Source organism: Lolium rigidum, chromosome 1 (assembly GCF_022539505.1).
Source record: "Lolium rigidum isolate FL_2022 chromosome 1, APGP_CSIRO_Lrig_0.1, whole genome shotgun sequence".
NCBI lineage: Eukaryota > Viridiplantae > Streptophyta > Magnoliopsida > Poales > Poaceae > Lolium > Lolium rigidum.
In genome coordinates, this window is record NC_061508.1 from 82,469,987 (window position 1) to 82,476,491 (window position 6,505).

Below are 6,505 nucleotides of genomic sequence, written 5' to 3' on the forward strand. Positions count from 1 at the left end.
CCCATCCTAGTGTTTTATGTGTAGGACTCTTTTGAAGTATCTTCTTTAACAAAGATATAGAGATGTCATAGAACCCTCTTAGTGTCCCCTTCAACTCGCGATGTTGGGATGCTATTTCCACAAGAGAAACCACTTCTATTCCTCGTGCTATTTCCACAAGAGAAACTACTTCTCTTTCACATGCTATATCCACAAGAGAAACTAATTCTCTTTCACATGCTATATCCACAAGAGAAACTAATTCTCTTTCACATGCTATATCCACAAGAGATACTAATTCTCTTTCACATGCTATATCCACAAGAGAAACTAATTCTCTTTCACATGCTATATCCACAAGAGAAACTAATTCTCTTTCACATGCTATATCCACAAGAGATACTAATTCTCTTTCACATGCTATATCCACAAGAGAAACTAATTCTCTTTCACATGCTATATCCACAAGAGAAACTGATTCTCTTTCACATGCTATATTCACAAGAGAAACTATTCTTCCTCTCTTGTCTCTTTTAGTTAGCATTGTTAGCACCCTTCTTGATGGTTTGCGAGTACAATTCCAATGTACTCACGGCTTTGTCCCTGGCTATTTACTTGGCCAGACTTGGAGGACTTCGACAGATGAAGAAGGAGTTGACGACGTCTATGCGAGCTAGGAACGTCTTCCTAGTCAGTTGCCTGTAGGGTTAAGGCAAATGACTTGGGCTCTACGCTGCTGAAGTGATTCCGCTACTCTGATGATTAGATTAGGCCCTTGGAGGCTATTATGTAAAGATTGGTCATGTGACCTTGATGTAATTTTCTTATTCCGTTTTGTAAAGGATGATGTAATTTGATATCAGTTCGGTTATGTGTTCACGGCACACTGATCATGGGAACGTGAACTGTATACATAACAGGGTATTTCGGACAGCTAGTCCGGGGTCCCCACAGAGCTGGTATCAGAGCTATCCTGACTATAGGAGACCCTAGTTAGCATGGACGTTAGTTAGGAAACAAGTACTTGAGAAAAACTATTTACGAAACAAATTCTTTCATTAGTCTTGCATAGCTTCTACTCCTCTTATTTATTCAAAGCTTCTAAATTCTTATCTCTCTGCTTTATAAAAAGGTTTGAAATTTCTTGCTCTATTGTCTCAACCGGCCACTTCAAACCTACATGTTGGACGATGTCCCCGACTCAGACCTGGAGGCTCGAAATCAAAGATGGATCAACCCCTCGGGAAGACTCGTGTATGTCCAACATCAGCTGTTAAAGATTGGAGGCCGACTTAGTGTGCACATAAAAGAACAATAAGATCATGTCTTTGGCTGACACCAAAGTCCGTTAAGGAGCTGACCTTGTTCCTCCGTGGACTTGCACTTTTTGCAGTCGTCAGGGATCAAGCCCTCAGTTTCTTGACTAGTTATTTTTAGGCCAGCCACGAGAAGATCTCTACTTCAGAAGCACCTCAACAGCTACCTCTTCGAAGACCTCATGTCCCCGGAATGTTCAGACTAGAAGATCTACGCAGTTTTCGCCTCCGTCTCAACATCAACGACCCAATACCAGGCCGCATCACCACTCTCTGCTTCGAGAATCCATGTTGAAGAAGATGTCAGCCAGATGAAGACATCAACATATGTGACCAGCCCCAAACCTATAGGATGGATAGGACAAATTCAATCGTTTTGATTGAGTTACCCCCGCGTATTAAGCATCCTCGGGTACTCAGAGTACCATGTCTCGTGTGATGATTGCTTGTAGTTCCCTAGTGTGCTGCCTTGAGTGTTTGCATCTGTTTTTTTTGTGTGCATGTATGACTTGCTATTTAGACGTTTCCGCCCTTTTTAATTGTTTGAAATTTGTAAAAACAGAAATTAAAGATGGAAATCTGCCAGTGTACTGTTTTGCTAATAAAAATAGTTTGGTAGCTCTGATTGATGTGATTCCAATTGCACTAGAACCAGTATGAAATTATCTTTCAGATGCCACTGACCTTGTATTTTTAGGATTTTTGTGCGATTTTTAATAAATAAAACTTAATCACTGTTTCTGGTTAGTATTTTGAGTCTCAAAAATTGAAAAATAAATATTTTTGAATGATTCCAATTGTGTTGATCTTGTTTTGTTTCTGTGCATCTAGGAAAAATATCAGTAACCTCGGTTAGTGGTATTTTGTCTCTGGTTATGATTGTATGGGTGTCGCGTGCAATGATAGGATTAAAGTTTGCCTCGCCGATGTATTGCTAACTACTAGTTAGTTGGGTAGATTAACGAAAGACTCTAACTCTAAACCCGTTAGCAGTTGTTTTTCAACCGTCAGGGAAACTAACTCAGACCCCTATCTACGCCGACTACTTTCAAGGTCATCTGAAGCATCTCTACTACGCCAACAAAGCAAAAGCCAATACCTTCAAGCTGAAGCATCTCCACTTCATCAAGAAAGCAGAAGCCCCTACCTTCAAGAGTGACTGCACCTCTGCGAGAAGACATACTAATTTGGACTAACCTTGGAGCATAATCGCGCTAACCTAGAGGATATCTTCTTGAAAACAACCCTCTCACACACCATCTAACAAGATGAGAGAACAATAGCGTCAAAGCCAAGCTACATCACATGGTTCACCCGGTCTTCATCAAGTGAAGCTCATGAAGATACCTCGAGACTCAAGAATAGGTGTAATTTACCCGCTCACTTCTTAGCTGGTACAAGTTAGCACCAACTCTCAAGCTCAAGATTGTCTTTGACGACCTCTGTTGATGCTTCATATGGATACCAACTAGGTGTTTCATCGACCTACTAACTTACCGCATGTCCTACAGTTTAGTAAACACCGTGAGTGCCTTTTGAAGCCGTGGTCTACATTTCTCCCCCGAAGATTCTTCAACTGAACAAGGAAGATCGACGACTTCTTCAGAAGCCCCAGACAGAACCACAAGACAGAAGCTCTGAGTTTTTCCGAAAGCCCGGTGAAAAATCTTAAGGGTGGAAGACTTCGTCTTCCACTAAAAATTGGAGCTGACACTAAAATTTTAAACCTTTCTAAAAAAAACACCATTGGAAACTTGTGATGCACTAACTCCCCTTGAAGCTGTGGACTGCACCTCACTCCCTGAAGATGCTTCAACTCAGGACGAGAGAAAGATGACTTCTTCGAAATCACCGACAGGACCCGTGGCCGAAGCTTAGAGTTTTCCAGAACCTCCGTTGAAAATTTTTAAGGATGGAAGACTTCGTCTTCCACTAAAATTTAAAGCCAACTCTGAAAAGTTTTCAAACCTGCTAAAGCACCGTTGGAGTGCACTAACTTCTCCGAAAATCATGGACTCCGCTAGGATCGTCAAGAAGCTACAGATCTAACACCTACATGGAGTAGTAAACCTCTTCATGAAGACTCGCCATCGGCAGGAATCCATCATGTCTCCCAGAAGATGAAGAAATGAACTCATCGGCAACTCTGTGTCTATCAAAGAATGGAGTCTAACTTTAGTCAACTTTGAAACCTCCCTAGTCCTACGCTTAGCAATCTCGGGACGAGATTATTTTAAGGGTGGAAGAGTCTGTAACACCCCACTTTTTGCAACCTTGATTATTTGTTCATGTTGTAAAAATTAGGGGGAACAAAAACTTTTTCTTTAGACTAATTAAGATGAATTGCCTTGATGTGTTTGTTATGATGAATTGCCTTGATCTGTTGGTAGATGAATTGTCTTGATTTGCTTGTTGAGTTTTGTCTTGAGCTACCTCATAGAACAACACCCCTAGTAGTTAAACAAGCAACTCACCAAATAGAACACATGTGTGGCTTAGGAAGAATTGTTTTCCTACATCAAACCTCTCTCCTGGTGACAACATGAGTGTGCCATCTTGATTTTTCTCTTTGTGGTACAAGATAGCTCAATCATCCTTAATTCAAAACTTGGTATCATCTACCCCCTTGCTACATCCTTCTCTTACACCCACTCATCCTTGTTGGTTTTGAGGCCATGTCGACCATCTGTGTCGACAGGCTTACAATGTCCAGACTTTGGCAATTGATCTCATCTGTGCAATACCCTCTTCAACCTCCATGTCTTGCATGTCTCAGACTATCCTTGCAGCACATATATCCAACTCAATCTTATACCAATGATTCAACACTGGATCACCTCCTTCACTTATACCTCTTGTTTTTATTCAAAGTTTAATCTTCACAAAACCAAGAGTGGGAATGATGGGTATATTTTGTAGCCACCATCTACCCTTGAGAACACTTCTCCCTAAATTAGTTTTCTCTCTCAAAAATCCTATTGATTTTCCCTTCTCTAGTTTTGATCACAAAACTACTTCTAATTTTATTAAATCTTTTTAAGATATTTCTTCAAAGGAAACAAAGAACTGAAATGGGTTTGGTTTCTCATCCCATTTCTATCAAGTACTGATTTCTAAAACATTATTTTCTATCTTGCTTTCTTTTCAGCAAAAGGCTTGTTTATGATACCTACACCATTTCTTGTTTCCCTCTTGCTTATTTTACATTGGAGGAAAAACTCTACTTTACTAGAGAAAGTAAGTAGAATATTTTGAACCCCTATGTTCCAACTAGTTTTATCTCAACACTTTCAAATTTCATTCCACTTGAGTTCATTCCCAATTGTCCCTAGACAATTGAGGTGTTTCAAATACTTTTCCAATAAGTTCTATTTCACATGACAACTCTTGCACATCTTGTGTACATCTCTGATCTACCCCATAATGTTCCTTCATCCTCCAATTCTTGATCAAATGGATGATCATTTGATACTTTCAAACCACTCCCAATTGACCTCTCATTTGTAGAGCAATTTATATTCTTTTCCATCATCACCTTGACCTCATGAATTCATAATTTATGTCACCATATTCATCCTTGTGAGTATATGGTTATCTCACTCACCATCTCTCTTAAACTTGCTCTACCATTGCCCAAACCACTATCACCACCCCATCTATCTTGACATGCTCATGCATTGTTGCATGTGGCCAACCTCAATCTTTCAATTTTGAATTCAAATAAAAACTTTTATTCATCAACTATACCTTGGGAACCATCTTCATCATAAGTTGGTCTCAACCAAAGTGGTGGAGATTATTCTCATGACATATGTTACCCTCATACTCCTTTCTATCTATAGGTATCTACTCCTATTTTTATTATCATCAAAATCACTCATTGATATTATCTCCTCAACATCATGCTTTGATCTACTCACATAGATGTTGTGTCTCCCTCTCACATTTCTCACTTGTACTTGGCAAGGAAGGAGCCGACCATGGCAAGAATTTCGGCCAGCCCTTCCACTTCTTTTTCTTCTCTTGCAAGCCTTGCCTCCCAACTACCTCAATCACTAAATGGGCAGCCACCCACCTTGACCAATCAAATAAGGAGGCAGCCACCCCTCTCCCTCTATAAATTGGCCCTTGGCCGGCCACTCCCTCTTCCTTTGGTCATTTCTTTTCATCCTCCACTCCCTCACACTCTTCTCCTCCACTTCCCCACGAAATACTACTGCCCCTTGCTCCCATGGCCGGCCATGGCCATGGAAACCCACCAAGATGAAGCTCCCCTTCTCCCTCAAGCTTCCCCTCACCATGAGAGCCTCCCTCTCCTTCTTCTCCCCAACCCTAGATGGTTTTATCACCTCTTCTTCTTCCTCTCTTGCTAAGATTGTATCTTGATGCAGGTGCATGTTGATCTAAGCATGGAGAAGCTTGAGCAATCCTCAGATCTGAAGTTCTTGATCCAAGTTCGTCCAAAACCTTGCAGTAATTTCTGTAATCTTGCTGTTTCAGATTCTGGTACGAACTTGTAAAATCCACCAAATCTCGTGTGCAGATCCAAATCGAGTGATTCAAAGTTCCACAGGTAGATATTGAAAAGATCTACAACTTGGCGTTGGTCTCACCCTCAAATTCGTTACAGATTATCCCTGGTAAATAAAGTTCTGGAAACATGCAGATTCACTAGTTGTTAGATTGGGTCCGTTTTACAAAACCTTTTTGAGCAAACTCAACGTTGGGTGAAAGCACTGTTCAGTACCTTCATTTTGGCGTTGGTTTCACTTCGATTGACATCCTGAAAATGAAATGGTTCACAGATCAAGATCTGGTCAGATCTGACTTTGTCGAATTAAACCAGGAGCTTGGCAACGAATTTTTGAATGAAACAAAGTGGGTAAGAACCAGCTTTTCAATACCTTTCAGATGCAACTGACCTCATATTTTTCTGAATTATGTACGATTTTTGGTGAATTAAACTTGTTCTGTGTGTTCTGCAGACATGGCTGTTAGCTTTTAAATCACCAAAAATCCATCTTTGAACCTAATTGAGTGATTCCAACTTTGTAGGACTGCTGGTTGTTTTCTTAATCATCTCCAACAAGTTTCAAACATTTATCTGTTATGAAAATCCAGTTGTAAAGAAAATGGTAAAAACTTGCAGTAACCTTGTTAATCAATTTGTGAGAGTTTCAGAAATAATTTGAACCCAAATCCAATTGTGT